The sequence below is a fragment of the Cupressus sempervirens genome, chromosome 7 (genome assembly GCF_028749045.1).
Source record: "Cupressus sempervirens isolate cs-2001-9-10 chromosome 7, ASM2874904v1, whole genome shotgun sequence".
In the NCBI taxonomy this organism is placed as follows: Eukaryota; Viridiplantae; Streptophyta; class Pinopsida; order Cupressales; family Cupressaceae; genus Cupressus; species Cupressus sempervirens.
Genome location: NC_143124.1, coordinates 718,091,170 through 718,110,213, shown reverse-complemented (window position 1 = coordinate 718,110,213; position 19,044 = coordinate 718,091,170). Strand labels below are relative to the sequence as shown.

The 19,044-nt window shown below is 34.3% G+C and overlaps 1 long non-coding RNA gene across 2 annotated transcripts; it reads right to left on the bottom strand.

Annotated features, from left to right (window-relative positions):
• Nucleotides 1-691: 691 nt before the first annotated feature.
• LOC149549243 (uncharacterized) lies at nucleotides 692-2,572 on the bottom strand. 2 transcript variants are annotated; one of them, XR_016354463.1, is made up of 3 exons: nucleotides 2,197-2,572; nucleotides 1,677-1,816; nucleotides 692-1,414 (listed from the first exon to the last, which is right to left on the bottom strand). It is a non-coding gene; the product is annotated as an uncharacterized LOC149549243 (long non-coding RNA). The 2 variants fall into 2 exon arrangements; XR_016354462.1 differs by having other exon boundaries at nucleotides 1,677-2,572.
• Between the last annotated feature and the right edge of the window lie 16,472 nt (nucleotides 2,573-19,044).

Below are 19,044 nucleotides of genomic sequence, written 5' to 3'. Positions count from 1 at the left end.
AAAGCGCTTAATACAACTTATATGATTTTAGAGATTACTTCACCAAACACTTATGAAAGAGTATAGATACTGATACACAAGGCCAGTCTCATTCATTAAGAAAGAATTGGTTTACTACTTACACCAGTCGCATTCACAATGAAAACTTGGCTAACTACTTACAAATAAATTCATGTTTTGATAGCCAAGCTTGCCTAACTTATTACAAGATTTTTATTTTTTCTATACCCACGTTCATACCAAACGTTCCAAGCACACCGAAATCAATGGCCAACATAGTTTTAAGTACTGCACATAATATGCCACAGCACATACCATATTGTATATATGAATCTCTACTCCAATTTAAGCAAACATTCAATTACAGGATTCCATTGCCAGCATAAAAATTCAATTACAAATGCTCATATAATCCAGGCTTTCTATAAGCAAACATTCAATTATAGGATTCCATTGCCAGAATAACAAAATGCTCACATAATCCAGGCTTTCTATGCTTGAAACCTCTCAATAGGCCAGATAATTTGAGAAGTGTATGCTTGAAACCTCATAACAGTTTTACTTCTAAACATATAGGCCTCATAACAGTTTTACTTCGAAACATATAAGATATATATAATGAGAAGTGTATGCTTAAACCTCACAATAGTTTACTTCTAAACATATAGGCCAAATATATTGAGCAAGCGTATGCTAGAAACCTCATAATAGTTTACTTCTAAACATAGAGGCCAGATATATTGAGCAAGTTTAACCAAAATTCCTTAACAAGTTGAGCTAAATAGATCGTCATGTTCATAGAATGCCATGTCTACTGCACAGCATGACTTACAAAGAAATTGTCCAGATTTCGTGCTTTAGACCTGAGAAGGAGTTTACTTCTTAATATATAGGTCAGAAATATTAGGCAAGTCCGATCATAATTCCTGAGCTCAACAAGTTAAAGAAACCACTGAACCCTGATAACATACCGGCCTAAACAACAATTGTTGGTATGGAATACATCTGAAAGTAAAAGCCATCACCTAAGACTAGTCCTACAATTAATCCGGCAAGACATTTTTTGATATAGTGGATCCATCTAGGCAACTGAGATGTAATTATCCATCTTGACTAAGCAGAGGTATTAATATGACTTTTAATGGAAGCATATCTTAACAAACAGCATTCTCATATTATGCAAGCTCCCTTACTCTATAAAATGGAATGAATATCTTGACCTAACTAAATGCCATGTCCATAGGACCTTCATACTTTCAGTTGTAAGATTATCCAACCACCAAAATGGGTAATACTACTCTTTCAATGCATCAATCAATTTTTGGCAGACGTTTCTTTAAATTTGGAGGCCAAAAAGGCATGTATTCAGTATTAGTATCCTCCATGAAATCCACTTGGGTAGACTATAATGAACCTGCAAGGGGCATAAGTGTTTCAAAATGATGGATACCTACAAGAGTTCACACCTCAGTATATTCATCATCATCAGATTGAAAATTATAACGTTTGAAAGATCATGAAACCCTAACACCTGGTCTAAAGCCATCAAATCAACCCCACAATCACTTCTCCGAGACTTGAATGCATAACAACTCTATAAAACCCAGTTAAGCAGGAAAAGGAACAGAAATAGCCGAAGCACTTAAAAAATTGGCATATATATTCTCAACACATACCCTTTTATCTCTCTTGTCTTCAAGACCTCCAGCATACAGAAGCAGGCATAATTTGTCTGAAGTACCACCTATTCTGAGGATTCCAAAGATACAACTAACATGATAAATGGATGAAACACCCATTCACTAATAGCATTCTCCTAGATCAAGATAGAAACGAATAACATGATAAGTAGATGAAATACCCATTCATTAACAGCAAGACCCACAAACGGAACTCAGATCAAAACACAACAAAACGGAATTCAGATCAATCTAAACAATGGGTAGAATGAAAAACACAAACCATCAAGAACACAAAGTGAAAAACACAAACCATCAAGAACATAAAGAAACAAGGAAAGCATATCCAACCCTTATGATCACAAGTCAATAGCTGCTAGCAAATCAAAATTCCAGCAGTAATCCAACCAAAAGACATTCTAATGCATTTGTCAAGGCAAAACACAGTTAAAAAAGCCAGCGATTGGAAGTACAACACTATTAAACATAAACCGACATCACAAGCACCCCGATTTACCTGCCGATCGATTGTATCAGACCACCAAATGGATCAAGGGAAGCACGGATAATCCAAAAAGCTCAGGATAGACAGCGCCACTTAGCCAGAAACACCATGGGCGCTATCCCTCCTGAGCTTTCAAAATCCACCGTGCTTTATTTTTAATTCTCTTTCTCTGTTCCACGCTACGACATCTTCTCGCCCATCCGCCAAATCCAAACGCTAAGAACGAATTGAGTGACAAACAGGATCAAAAAATGAGAGAAAAGGCAATATATTTGCACTAGTTTGCCTGAGAGGGCTTGGCTAATTAAAAAACCACCATATAGAATATAAAACTTGGGTCCGTTATAGAAAAAAAGATCATGTGAACAGTATCAGTGAGCGGGGTTAAGCATATTGGGTTATTCTGATGATGGTCATATACACATAGATATATATAATTTTTCCCCACATATAAAACCTCCTATGGTATTGTGATGGCTGCACGCCGACCGCATATTTATAAGGTCTGAGGAGTGCACTGAGGGAGATGTCACATCTATGCACAGTAAGTTCCTACCATCCAGAATGACGGAAGAAGAATTATAATTCATTTGATCAACCAACGGGGGCGCGTAACATGAATACATTAGGGCAACGTGGTGTACCACCGACTGCCACTCAACTAAAAGTAGAGAGAAGAAAGTAACTGGCTAGAACGGGGTTTTTCAACTTTTAGGGCGTGTCGACACCCACATTAGCATTTTGGTCTGTGGACGGACAGTCTCAACAGGGATTGCAGACAAAGTACAGAGTGAAAAAACCTCCCCTCTCCTTCCCTGACTCAAATGTTCGCCTTTCTTTTCTCCTCCGTAATTATTACACTGATTTGACTGAATGACTCCTAATTTATCAGATTTGTATTAAGTACGAGTCGGACCCTACACTCAGGAATAGAAGGTCCGTGTAGGTAGCCAACCAGTTCCACTGCATAATAGTAAATTTTATCCATTGCTGACTGCTTGACAACAAGGCTAAAACCTCGGTCTCCTACCCAAGCCTTCAACTAGGGTTCTTTCCAAGTGGGTAACCAATTCTTTGCACTCATACGCCATGATGATTGTATACCATGAGCGCAAAAAACATTTTATATTGTCAAACATTGTATTTCTATTATCTATCAATTAGGAAGAGACATTCTTCCCATTACATCAAATTGTGGCACATTTTATTATTTCATTTTTACATTCTCCCATCTGTGATCTGACATGTTGATTGTAAGAAAACACACAAAATCGAATTCAGAAGCAAAACTGCATGAGAGATGGATTGTGGAATTTGGTAATGCTAATGTGATATTGTTATCCAGATTCAATGTGATAAAATCCATTGACCCACATTTTATTGGAACTAATAGATAGATAGATAGATAGCTACATGAATTTTTAACATGGGAGATCCTTCTTAGTAAACCAACTTTAGTAATTTGATTCTTATTTTTGTGCAAGCTGATGATGAGCCTACCTAATTGCTCAATATTTTCCTTCCTGCATAAGTTCTACCATGAGTTGTCATATATAATATCCACAAATTTGACCCTACTCTTCCTATATGCCTCGCATTCTAAAATAAAGTGTTGTTCAGTTTCCACCTTGAGAGAATTGCAAAATAGAGACTCTTGATAAGAACCTATTTCTTTGAGGAACACTCATACTTACTACAACTAGGTCAGATATGTCACCCTTTCATGATCTATCATCAAGATTAACAACAAAACAATTGGATTCAATGGCCTAGAATTGTATTACCAATATTTTTGAGGTTGTTTTACCAATATTACCAATGGACCTAGAGGTTGTACTACCTAAGATTTTAACAACTTTCTTACCTTTCAAATGGGTAATTATGTGTCTTTGTACTTTTCCGATCTATAGTAATATTTTTTATTAATGTTCAAGACTATAGATCATGACCCACCTAATATTTTTATTGTTAAAGATTGTACTCAGTGATCTATTGTCAAGTTTAACAAAAAAAAATTGAAAAAGATGGTGTATAGTTTTTATTTGCAGTGTCCCAGATCCAATACCATGACCAATCAATAATAGTTATCAAGATTAAACTATGTCTTTCAGATTATACACAATGATACATCATGGAGATGGGATAAATAAAAAGAAAAGTTTAAACAGACTTTTAAAAAAAAAGGATTATAACCAACGAACATTTAATAATTTATTCTTTTAACCAGATTTGGCAAATCTTAGTATCTTAGCCAGATTTAGCAGAGACTTAAACCAGGGTTCTTCTATGTGGGTACCCAGTTCTTTGTATTCAAAATGTACTACAAATCTGTCAAAAGGAAATGAGTGCATTTGCATCTACAACTCTAGAATGTTGATAGAGACGGAACTGAAAGGCCTAGCAAGCTAAGCTAGGTGAAGTCTTGTCAAGTCTATAAGACAATTAATATATTCAGTATTCTCGTGTCCTTTTTGGGACTTGGACATTCCAGATTTTACTTAACAAGGAAGAAGAACGTAACACGACTGGGAACTTCACATGCAAAGAAAAAGCAAGAGTCAAGACATGAACAGTGGATTTGGGATTACCAAAATATGAACATGTAAGTAAATTTGGGGAAATGGGATTTTTATCAAAATATGAACCAGAAAACTTGGGAAAATAAGGAAATAATAATAATTTTCCCTTGGGGAGTACTACAATCGAATCTAAGACTCAAACTTTTCAATTTTATAGTAAACACAAGATAAACAATAAACAACTACAGTGAAGCTTCTAGTGTAGCATTTACGAGCCAACGTATTTTTTTGGATTCAAAATCTTCTGAGTTATCAATGTTTATCATTATTGTTTATCATTATGATTATAAAACGAGAGAATTGAGAATTTCAACGTATTGAGATGACTAAATAGATAGAGGGAATTGATCATATATTATTTATGATTAATCAATCTAGAATAGATCAAGATGACTAAACAAATAGAGGAAAGTTGGAGTATATGATCTATCATCAAGATTAATCAATCTTGTTTTATAATCTACAACATATCTGGCAAAGCAAGATGACTAAATAAACTGAAGTAAGTGAGATCACATTATCCATCATCGGGATTAATCAATCTTGTATGAAGTATCATATTTCATGATGGATCTAATATTGCAATAGACCAAGATGACTAGAAATATGGAGGCAAGTGAGACAACATGATCCACCATCAAAATTAATCAATCTAGTATCATACTCCATGACCCATCTAGTGTTTTCTTATTGTCCAGCATCACATTCCATGATCTATGTGGTATATCTTATTGTCTAGCATCATATGTCATAGTTAATGTAGTAATTTTTTGTTGTCTAAAATCATACTCTATGATTCATGTAATATATTTTTATTGTCTAAGAGTTTTCTACATGATCCATGTAATATATTTTTATTGCCTAAGAGTTTACTCCATAATTTATCATTGAGATTAATCTTAGTTTTGGATCATAGTCCATGACCCATCACACTCCATTGTTGATCATTCACTATTGATCATTAGGCTCTAACTAATTCTCATATTGGCTTGTGGACTAATAATGGGCCATGGAGTATCATTCTTAGATGATAAAAAAATGAAAAGCTTCACAATATCAATATTACAAGTAGTAGAAATTATATATAATTTTAAAAACAAAGACATGTTTGGAGAATGTGAAATTACTACAAAGTGTATATGGAAATAGACACACTAAAATAAGTGTTGGTTTGTGGAGTAATGATCAATTAGTGTCAGATGATAAAAGATAGAGAAGCTTCATAATACTAATATTATGGATTATAGAAAATAAATATAATTTTTTTTTAAAGAACAATATTTGAAAGAATGGAAAATGACAACAACAACAAAAATACACAAAATTTAGTAAATAAGATTTAAAAATATAAATTAATAATAAGCTCAACCATTTAGGTTCATAGAGTACGATCTTAAACTAAGATTAATCTTGATGATAGATCATGGAGTATGATCATTGACAATTAAAAAATTGGAGGGATCATGGTATGATCAAGAAAACAAAAGAATACAACATGGATAATAGAGTATGATACTAGATAATCAATCTTGATGATGGACCGTGAAGTATAATCCTTGGCAATAAAAGAATACAACACTAATCATGGAGTATGGTCCTAGGCAAAAGTGATACACTATGTAGCTCCTCAGAGTATGATCAATCTTGATGATGGATCATGGAGTGTGATATGAAACTAAGATTAATCTTGATGATGGATGAAAGAGTATGAACCTAGACAATAACCAAAATCTTACATTGATCATGGAGTATGATTCTCGACAACAACAAAATTCTACATGGATAATAAAGTGATACTAGATGACTAATCTTGATGTTGGATCATGAAATATGATCCTAAGGTATAGATTGATCTTGATAATGGATCATGGAGTATGATCCTAAACAATCAAAAAATACGAGATCATGATATGATAGTGGATGACTAATCTATCATGGAGTGTGATCCTAAACAATATCAAAATTTGAAATGGATAAAAAAGTCGTACCAGATGATTAATCTCAATGACGGATCGTGGAATATGATCCAAAGCTAAGACTAATCTTTGACTATAACTCGTGGAGTATGACCATAGACAATAAGAAATACTACATGGATTATATAGTATGATCCTACACAATCAAAATTACTACATGAATGATATAAAATTTAATATTAGATAACTAATCTGTATTATGGATCATGGATTGTGATCCTAGATAATAACAAAATTTTACATAGATAAGAAAGTGATAGAGATGATCAATCTTGTGATATTGCTATCAGTATTTAACAATTTGATTTTGAGTTAAACTCATTGACCCATGTCTCAATGATTTTGACTTAAAATCACACCATTAATTCTTGATAGCAATATCACAATTGTGAAAATTATCTCCTACTTATCAATGATCAATCTTAATAATAGATCATAGAATATGATCTCAAACTATGATAAATCTTTATTATAAATTACAAAGTGTTAACCTAAACAATAAAAAATCACTTTAACCGTAGACAACCAAAACAATAGAATAATCTTAGAAGATTACTCTTACTGATAGATCGAACAAAACCTTAATGATTAATCTTTATAATAGAGCATTTGGTAAAACTCATATTTATTTTTAAAACTAAGTACCATAATACCTAGGACATGTTAGATAAGGATAGTGTTTGCCGACAAAGCGGCTATTTTCTCATCAAACCCACGGATAAGACTTGAAGCATCTGTTACCGACATGGCCGTCTTAACGCGTCTAGATGTATAGTGCAACAGTGCAAGCATAGTAAATAATAGTAGCATCCACAGACAAAACGGAAAGCATTATAAAAAAACTCATCAACGGTGCCCAAAAGCTCCCACAATCCGGGACCGACTCTCCACCACCGATCCTCCAGTTGGGAAAAATGTGCTGCTGTCACATCGAAATCCGGCCGCCATAGCCTGAAATCCCCTGTGAAAGGGACGTGAAGAAAAGCGTATTAGATCAGGCGTTAAAAATGGCTTTTCATCTACGGAAATTCAAAAGCAAGCTTGTCCAGACGCAAAGTCTAAGCCGAAATTCGCTCTAAAAAACTGCTATATTTCAGCACACGCAACCGTGTTTGTCAGAGGAGGAGAGGAAAAACAGGCTCAATCACCAAGATGAAATGCAGCAGCAAAAATGGGGGATTACAATCCCATCTAACAACACAAAATCTACGTTGTTGGGCAAACAACCAAAACACAGAAAAGAGGGCAATTTCTCATGCAACCCTAAGACGCATATTCTTGTGGGGGGAAGGGAAGGTAATGAAAAGAAAGGAAGATAGAGATTTGGAAAGCTAAGTAGACCCCGCCAGAGATTGCGCACTCTTTGTCCATCCCATCCCACAATGGTATGGCACTATAGCTGTATAATTATGGCCCAACTGAATGAACGCAACATTGAAATATGAAGACTCCCACTAGGAATATGATGGGAAAAAAGTCTTGTTTTTCTGTACCGTGTGATTTTATCTTATTGTATGGCTTCTAGTCAGAGCAATGCCGGCAAGGAGTCCGCTGACAAGTCCCATCGCTTAATAAATTCCTTGAAACTCGCATCGCCACACTTCGCAAGTCATGCACATTCGTTGAACGAAGATTATCATCGCTCTTTGTAATCATTGTTCCAAATTTTGCTTAGATTAATATAATCCCTACACCATGCGTACTAACAAAGCTGGTATGGTCATATCTAGGCGCGACTTTCCACTTTCCCACAGCCGGTCTAGTTTTTCTGCCAATCCCCAGGAAAAATGGTGTTGATTGCTTTTCATCGACTGTATCTATATTTAGGGATTGGCAGACGGATTAGATTATACTCCTTTGACTGGCGAATTGTACATATATTAAAAAACGTCACGTCAAGAAGTGGTCCTCCATCTCAAAGTTGGTAGAGAGGGAAATTAATTGGAAGGCGTGATATTTTTAATATCTAGCAATTGTAAGTTAATTGGCTGTGAGATTGTACGTTAATTGGGTGTCACCTTGAGGAAATTCTGTGGGTAAGTTAATATGAGTTAAGAGTATAAGTCTATATGAGTTGGAGTAGTATTATGATGAGTGACATTTCAAGAAGGTACAATAATTTTTTTTAGTGGCTAGGGGAAGAGAGTGTTGTCGCCCGTGGCTATGCAGCCATGAAAATGCACTTCCTTTACATTGCTTTTTCTGACTTTTCAAAAAAAATTCTAAGTCCTCTCCTTCGTAAGGAAGTGCATTTTCGTAGATGTATAGACGTTGCCAGTGTTGTCTAGGGTGTGGCTAGAATTCATCTTTTCCATCATATGAATGTACTAAATATAATGTAATAAAACTACTAGGATTCTATAAAGGTGCATATAAGTTAAAGAGATCAAATTTCTATAATCTATCATATTACTTTATTTTGTATTTCTTGCTCTCTTTCATCGTAATGTGATTTGAAATGCTGATAGTAAAATTCTCTACACAATTGAATCGAGAAACAAATCAATGTAATGCATATAAGTTGCAATGTAGCCATTGGCAAGAAAAATGCCCAATAGTAGGGGGTCCAATGATCGTGATAGAATAGATGTCATAGATACCCTCCAATAGCTGATCACACATGTACTAATAGTCAATCATTTTTTAGTTTTTTGGTTGTTGATTGACCTATTTGTGCACCACCATTGGGACATTTTAGAATGACTACTAGGACATTTTACCACAAGTACTAGTGTTTTTTGGTATTTTTTTGGCAAGCAACTATTGGGGGTTGAACATAATGGGTATCAAGCGAGTGTTTTAAAATGACCCTTTTCGACCAATTTGCACTCCACAACCTCTATAGAGAGATCCATGAATGCCCAAACGTTGAAACCTTGCCTTTAAGCTCTTAAGTCACCTAAATAGGTACACCCAAAAAATCAGCATAATTCAAGTTACAATTTAGGAGATCTAAGTGCGCAAAGTTAGCATGGGCGACTACTGGGTCTCTTCCCCTATTCAGTCATGAAAACCAATTTATTTATTTAACGTTTTGCAACTTTTGTAAAATTGACTAAGGGAACGAGCTAGTTGTCGCCCATGTTTGTATTATCGCCACGCCTACCGCTACCATCCCCCCTGTCTATTACCGCTTATAAAAAGGCCCAAAAAATGATCACACATTTAGAATAGTTGACCTTTTTTAGTTTTCTTGGTTGTCGATTGGTTTGTTTGTGCAAAATGTACTATTTTTTGGGTGAGCGGTTTCGGGTGAGCATTTTAAAATGGCACTTTTAGACCACCTTGTAGTCGACGAGTTCTACAAAGAGCTCCATAAATGTGGGAAAGCTGAAAGGTTAGCTTTAAGCTCTTCATTCACCTATGGAGGTTCACTGAAAAATTGGCAAATTTGACATACGCATTAGGAATTGTAGGTGTGCGAAGTTAGCCTGGGCGACTACTTGGGTCATTTCCCCTAAGTGTTTCTTCTTGGTATGGTTAACTATTTTTGTGACAACATATTTGTTGCCACAATTCTCCTATGTGAGTATTGCATAGATGCAATTAATGCTACATGTTCTATTTATTCTCAACTAGAGGTGAGTTATATTTTTCTCCATCAATTTTTCCTCTTATGCTCTCTATCACCTTGATGATGAATCACAATGTGTGATTTAAAATATTAATGCAAAAACACTAAGCATAATTAAATCCACAAGCAACTTGAAGATTGTCTATGGTTAAACCCATTTGAGCTAAAGTAGTGCTCTCATGAGTGACATTTCAAGAAAGCCCAATATTCAACTCTATGAGCACTAACTTGGATGCAATGAATATTAAGTGTTCCATCATTCTCATGAGAGATGGGTTCTAAAAAAAGTTCTTTAATTTTGTTCTTATGCTCTCTATTGTTCATCCTAATGATGAATCATGAAATTTGATGAAACATTGATGAAAAATGCTTTACATAATAGAATCCAATAGCAACTTGTAGATGATATGTGGATTGTAGAAATCTACTTGCTCTTAGATGGGTTCTTATGAACCATTACTCATTAAATATTCAAATCAATGAGTTTGACACAAAAACTACGAAGTTGTATATATGTAGCAATATAACACGTATGAGTTTATGTTATAAGGAGTAAGATATGTCAAAACGAAAGAAGGATTTTTTTTAATGTTCTATAATGTTATGTGATGAAGGTGTTGAAGTTAATGAAAGATCAACCCCATACCTCCCAAGAATCACCTGCATGCAAACACATGTCACATAAAGATAAGCAAAAGCTATGGAGGCTGGAATTCCTAGATCCACAGATGAGACATTCTTGATGAGAAAAAAGAGAAACTGTAATAATCAAAATTGAATGAATGAATTATATAGAGATCAATCCTTATAAAAGGAGATCAAAACCCTAACATATAACTAACCTAGGTTGAATGATAATAATAAATAAAAGAATTAATTATTATATGTCCAAAGTTTAGCTTAAGCAAACTAGAGATAATAAGTGACTTAATAATTAAATCACTATGAGTTAATTAATAAGAAAATATTTTATTACTCTAACACCCCCTCCCCTTAAGATAAACTTAGGGAGTAGCTAAAAACCTAGAAACTACTACTGAAAGTAAATTTGGGTCCCAACAACAAGGCCTAATGAGGTATCCAAGCATAACCAAATCTTTGTAAAGAAGAGAAGTACATAAAACCACATGGAAAAAACCCTACTCCAAAAAGAGATGAAAATAATGTTGAAAAAAACTAGTGAAAGATTGAAGAAGCCTACAAACTAGGGAATGTCCCAGAAAAGAGGAACAAAAGATGATCATGAAGAACACCACTAAAGCATGAAGCTACAAACACTCCCAAACTGTTGATCTAAAGAACCTCCACTATATAGGACATGACCAGGTAGAGAAGACTAAGTCTGAAGAGCTAATCAATCAAAGATGGAAGGTATCTTCATGGCCTCCAAAAATAGGAATGAAAGAATGTCTATATGGTAAATGATCTATCTCATCGAAATGCATAGGTATCCAACCACTGCAATCGCCTAGTACATAGGATTAAATACTGAATACATAGCTCACTCCATTGAAGCAAGAAAACAATAGAACCAACATAACCCCCCTATAATGCTAAGAGGTAAGCATGAACACTAAAATTGAATGCAATATCTCCTGTAGAAAGAAGAACTAGAGACATCGAGAGTGCAAAAGAAGTACAAACACTTATAATAGCACATATCATCGACACATCATGAGGCCAATATCGTGGAAGGAACACTCACTTGATAAAGGAAGATGGCAAATGTGACCAAAATGAAACCCCCTAAGGCACTTTAAAATGTAGTGCGAGTATAACAAAATACGAAGAGTGGCACTTTATCTTAGTGTGTTTGCAAACATTCTATAAAAGAATGTCAACAAAGATCAAAAGAGATATAAGGCTAATACAATAGATAATATAAACCATGACGAATCATCTGAAACAACAAAATTGATCTCCAAACTTGAAACAACCAAAATATCCACCAAAATGCAAAAATGCAAAAGACAGAATAGAATGTGCCTCGAGACAAATCTAGAAACACAACCATCATCATTGGAAAGATATCTCAAAGACCTTTCCAATGATATAAAGAAATCTCAAATCAGAGATTGGATGCTCAAGATATGTCTCCTAAAGTGCAAAATAGAACTCCTAACTTTGATAGCAAAAATAGCCATAAAAAAGTACCAAACATGAAAATAACCTATACCACTAGAATGGGCTCAGAACTTAAAAAATGGAGTTCGAATGAACAAGCTACGACCAAAAAACCACATGTAGATCAAAAAAGAGTTGGAAGGGCAAAGTAAAATAAATTATCGCCTTGGGATCTGTGTCAAAAAAATATTGGAAAGCATACTAGCTAGCATAGAAATCACCTTGGGAAACATGTCAGTTTCATACCAAAATTGCCTTGTGAAGCGTGCAAGTCTATACTAAAAATCACCTCGATTTGTGTACCAAAATCTTGAAACGTGTCCAATTTGGTAGCAATAATTTTTTTTGCCTCATATTCCAACAGTGTCCAATTTGGAAAAATTTAATATGAAAATAGGGGTTTTTGGGCGCTTTGAGCTCAATGGCAAGGTCTGTTTGGGCGCCGTTTGGGCTCAAAGTGTACCAAAAAATGGTGACTCCCCCCCCCCCCCAGATCCAATACAAAAAACCTCTAAAAAATGAAACCCTCTGAAAGAAACAAAAAAACACATATCTGAAAGCCAAGTCAAAACTCTCATTAATAGAATAGGGGCATGAAGATCTGGAACTCTGATACCATGTTGAATTTGATGAAAGATCGACCCCACAGCTCTCAAGAATCACCTTCATGTAAACACCTGTCACAGAAAGAGAGAAGCAAAAGTTATGGAGGCTGGAATTCCCAGATCCACAGATGAGACATTTTTAATGAGCAAAAAGAGAAATTGTTATAATCAAAAGTGAATGAATGAATTACAAAGAGATCAATCCTTATAAAAGGAGATCAAAACTCTAACATGTAACTAACCTAGGTTGCATGATAATAATTAATAAAAGAATTAATTATTATATGTGTTGTGATGTGGAGCCCAAACAGACTCGGAGGTTTATTCTACTCAGTTTTCTCCCTATATTATTTCTATGGGTGTTTGGGGGTAGTGCCTCCAAGACAGGTTAAAGAGTAGTGCCCCTATGGGGTCTTGGGGTAGCACCCCATGTGCGCTCCATGTCATAGTATAGGGGGGGTCGAGGGGCAAAAGATTGTATAAAAAGGCTTAGGGTTAGAGATTTCATAAGGTAATGGTGATATTGTAGCTTCTTGCGATGGTATTGAGTTGTAAAGGATTGTGGATTGTAAAAATTGGATAATAATAATATTGGACATGTTGTTGGTGGATGTAGCCTAGGGATTGGGTGAACCACGTTAAATCTTGGTGTCTTGTGTTCTCTTCTGTGCGATCTATTATTTTATGATATTGGTTATATTTGCATGTAACTATTATTTTTGTCTAAGGTTAATCCTAACAATATGCCCAAAGTTTAGCTTAAGTAAACTAGAGATAATAAGTGACTTAATAATTAAATCAATATGATTTAATTAATAAGAAAATACTTCATTACTCTAATAGAAGGAGAATCTTGTGTGTAAGGGAAATCTTGCATCACCCAAAAATACTTCTAGTTTGTCTCTCTTTTTTTCAATAAGGGCTATCACAATGTATAGTTGTTAACTATGGAAGCTTATAATTCTTAGTAAGCTGGTCATTTGAGCTCAAAATGTTCTAATTTATTCCTTGGAAGTTCATTTTGGATATATCAATATTCTAGTAAAGTTTCATTGCAAGATCAATCCTAATTTTGAAGATATACTAAAAAATGTGTTATTGGCAGTAGGGTATAAAAACTTTGAGCTCAGTTTTGAAGGTTTTAGAGGCTTCAAAAAAGGTTCAAACCTCAACTAACTAGAGCTTGGGTGGTAAAGGTGTTGTAAAGTAGTTTGTGTCATTTCCAAAGTAGGGTCATAATAGCTAGTCAGAGAAACTAATGATGAGTTATGATCTTTGAAAGTTGTGCCACTTGAAATGGACAAAAAATGAAACTCTTTCAAAATTTCTTTTGAGTTTTGAAAGTTGTTGGAGCTTACTCTAATGTACTAAAAATATGAATTAGGATTGATTAGCCTCAAAATTTAGGCTGAAAATGTTTAGAACCTTCTTGGGTGGTTAAAAAATACCTATACAATGAAGGTCCATGAGGTTGTCTAGGATAGTTCTAGGGATTTATATGGTAACTTTGGCTTGCGGAATATTGTAAAGGGAAATGTCCATGTGGCTTTACATGTGACATTTCTGAATATTGTAATTTTATTTTTGTGTAGCTAATAAGAAGCCAATTTCATGTTCTTGCAATTTGTTGTTATTTCTCTATTATGTTGTGTGTGTTTGTGTTAATAAGGGGGGTACCCTTCATCACTATGTCAATTGTAGTACAACTAGATGATTTTTAGGAGCAAGAGATAATCTCATATTATAAGTCATATGCAAATCTTTAAAAAAAGGTCACCATTAACTATAAAAGGATCCATAGTTGGTGTAAGTCATAATAGGAGCATTATAGGATTGTATATTGGTTTGAATCAAGAATTTAGATATATTTTAAAATGTAAACTAAAGAAATGCCCCTTCATCTCTTAGTTTGGTATATACAGAGAAACCATCTAGTTCATTAGTTCAAATCCTATTGAGTTAGGTGTGTGTATGATTTCTAGCATATTCAAGTGATTCTTATAAGGAGTTTAGGGTAGCCACATATTACGTTCAGCCATACATAGACCCAAAAGTAGAATTCCCTAGACCAAAAAAGGATCCATAGGTTGAGTGAATTGTATATCCTACAAGTATTCAAGGATTGTACATATTCCCTTTACTCGATAATTTATATGTATTAAATAATGTTAGCTAAAGAAATGTCTTCATATCTTAGTTAACTAACAAGATATAAATAATCTTCAAGGTTACAAGTTCAAACATTGCAGGGGACAAGGTATGTGCACCTTGTTTGTGGCACATCTAGGTGCCTCCTACAAGAATTTGAGTGAATCATCCATTCTAGGAGCATTCTAGGGATACATATTCTTTTGACTCAAGATATCAACCCAATCACCCTTTAATAATTTGCAAAAGTAAGGCCTGCCTTTTTTTCATCAGTAGAACTCTAAAGTCAATAGTTTTGAAGGGTCAATCTAAGAGAACTTGACTCCTGATTTTTTAGAATTGGAAGTGTGCATTATACATGATCAGTTATACAAAAATATATTAGACCTAGAACTACCTTTGACCATTTAATAATGTATAAATTGTACATCAAAATTGAAGTGATTAATTACAAATAAAGATCTTTAATTTCTTGTCTAAAGATATCCACCTTTAAGTATTATATAAGATTATTCTCTATTAAGTCTAAGGTTTAAATTTAACTTTCTCTCTCTTGACTTTTTATATATTTAGCAATCACTATTTCAATTCCCTGATATTGATGCTTGTGACTGTCTAATAAATATTCATTATTTTATTCTTATTTGTATGTATTCATTTGACTAGTCTATATTCACTTTAAGGAAACTTTATTTTTCATAGATCTAATTTCTCTTACCCAACTTAGTTACAATTATAATTTGTCATAAATAAGGAGTTATATTTTGAATATGCTTCAAATTTGATCAAAATATTATTATTTTTATTTATAATGTAGTATACTGTATTTTATTTATTTATTAAAGTTGGGAACTTTTGTATTATAGTTTTATGTTCACTCTTTACTTCTCACCCTCAAGTAGATCCTTACTTTACATCTTGAATTATTATTGCACTCTATCATTGACAATATGTGTCCCTATTGATTTGGCATACTTTTATAATTTATGAAATGTGACACATTTTCCCTTGATTCCCTTATCACAAAAAGGACTACTTTGTCTATGGAAGGCTTTTATCAATAAATGTACTTTGTACTTTTAAAAAAAAATTAAATATTTGGTGGTCAACTTTTTTTCTCCATTAGACCTTTAATTGACTCTTCATAATTATTGTGTTGCATGCACTTCCTTTATGGAGAGATTGATGGTAATGCTCTCAGTTATAATGTACATTATACCTTAAGCATACTTCTTTCACATGTTTTTTTCGTTATAACTTTAGCACATTTTATTCACACAATTTGCTTCATGATACATCTATTGTGAGGGATAATTGTGATATATTCGTATTTTCTATTTATTTTTGTGGATCACATATAGTGGAGGAATAGATCCTATGACATTGTTTTTTTATTTTAGGCAAAAGTGGAAGAGCTATATTAAAATAAAATAAAATTGGTTCAAAAGAGCTCCCAAGGGGAAAAAAAAAAACAAACAAACAAAAGAAAACCCTCATTCATTACTTATGTACAAATAACCTGGTTTGAATAATACTAACTTTATGGATACAAGAAATCCTCCACCTAACTCAAATGCAAATACGAGGGAAATTTAACTAATTTTTTACAACATTACCATCCCCTTGAATATGACAATGCATATAATAATGACAAAAACCAATGTGAAAAAATATAACTGCCACAAGGTAAGATTATGTCAATCCACAAACTATTAATTATCAATAGGTGGATGGAGCCAAGACCACAAATAGGTATGTGTGTTGATACAACATTTAGTAAAGACTCATTGAAAATCTGGAATACCCTCTTGCATAATGCAGAAGCACCTAGGCTAACTCCTAGTCTTGACTCTACACTTTGGGTTTTTGGCTTGTACTGACCCTAGCCAAGTCAATTAGGTGTTTGGACCTTAGAAGGTCATTTTTGGGTTTGCTCCTAGGTGGATTTGACTACTAGGGTCAATCCACTCTAGGTGGTTTCATTTTCTTGCTTTAGGTTGCTTGTGTTTTGGGTGTTAGGAAGCTAAACTAAGGTTATGGGACTTATACCCTAGAAACCTAAGAAAAAGGTGTGGTTTTTAGCTATCTTGTCCTCTATGATTTTTTTACATCCTTGTGCATAGGTTGGAGGCTATGCCTGAGTCATTTGGCAAAAGTTGGGGAAAGATGTCAATTGTGCAAAAGTTGTCAAATAGGTAAAAATGGTCAAATCATGTGAATTGATGTTCTAAAGGATAAATCATGTCTGGACATCATAAATGGATCATAGTGAACAAATTTGGAAGTTCCCAAATGAAGGAAGTCAAAATTGCTAAGAAATGCAAAAAGTTGTCAAAGTTATTAGCAACTTTGAAAAGTTGCTTGACAACTTTTTGACACGAAAGTACATAACGCAATGAGTTTGATGGTTATTCTAACTATTTGAGACCTCTTGGAAAACTTATAAAACCATGAAATGAACCCATCCCAAGGGTTGGAAGTTGTAATAAGATTTTTTTTGCAAGTGGATCCACGAGATATAGTTTAGACTTTGACAGTTTTTGAGCTTCTTGATTGCATGTACAGACTAATGGTTTGAAAGGCTCATTTTTGTGTTGGATTCTTATTTTTCACATTGTTACAATACTTTTCATTTTAGAGTTCAAGGTGATTAGAGTTTATTTGTGCATAATTAAGAAGTTATTTTGTACATAGATTGTTCATTGTTCTTGCTTTGACAACTTTTGGAAAAAATGGCTCCCCATGAATCCTCACCATGGAATCATCATGGTTTTCAAGGATATGGAAGTAGAGCCCTTGTATAGTGTACATAGTAAAGGAGAGGCCTAGGAAATCTTGGCAACCATTTTTAAAGTAATGCCCTAGGTGAGCCTTTGGTGCATGGATAGGTGATCTCAGAGCTAGCATGTTGACTTGAGTGGATTGAATGCATTGGGTAGTTCAATCTAAGTGTTGGAGAAGGAGGAGGGATGTTTAAGTAAGCCTTGTGCAAAAGGAGAAGGTTCCAAGACTAGTTTTTCCATATGTTTTATCACATCCTAATGAATGTTGTTTGGAAATGTTTAAACCCTTATTTTTAGGCATAAAAATAACAAGGGAGTGTACAGATAGGTTAGGAACTTGACACCCACAAAATATTATAGTATTTCCAAAAGGGTATCCATAATTAAGATTGGTTTGCCACCTAGTTAAGTAAAATTTGGAATTGTAGCACAAAAACCAACTTTGGAGGCCCATTTCTATTAGGACTATTTAGGAGAGTTTTGTCAAGATTAAGGAAATCGATAAGGAAATCTGTGGAAAATGAGTGCAGGAAATTAGGGGTAGCCTAAAAACTATTATGATGCATCCCTCACTCCATGTTGAAGGCAGGATGAACAAGTTTGATGAAATGGTGAGTTGAAAGGACTAAGGAAGATGCCCATAGGAAGGAAGGAAGTGTGAAAACCTTAGTGTAAATGGATAGTGAAGTGTGCAGGGCAGGATAGATATCCTCTTGAGGTTAGGGTGACAAAGGGGAACCCTAACAAGCTAAGAAGAGAGCCTAGTGAGTCCTAATGAAAGGAAATTAATGATAAAGCAAGCAATCTAGTTTACATCAAATTGGTATCAGAGCCTCAAAAGATTGGGCTTATGGTTAGATGTATCAGATTGAAGAATTAGGAGGCGAGACAAAAATGGTGACTAATGCAGATTCAACAAAAGATATGGATGAGAAAAGGAAGAGAAATAGGATCCTTGAAGAAGCCCTAAAAGAAATGAAATCAAAATTACTAGAAGTTGTTGAGGCAGCTAAGAAAAAGACCAAGAAAGTGATTGTAGTGATAAGGATAAGGAGAAGATTGAAGAGGAAG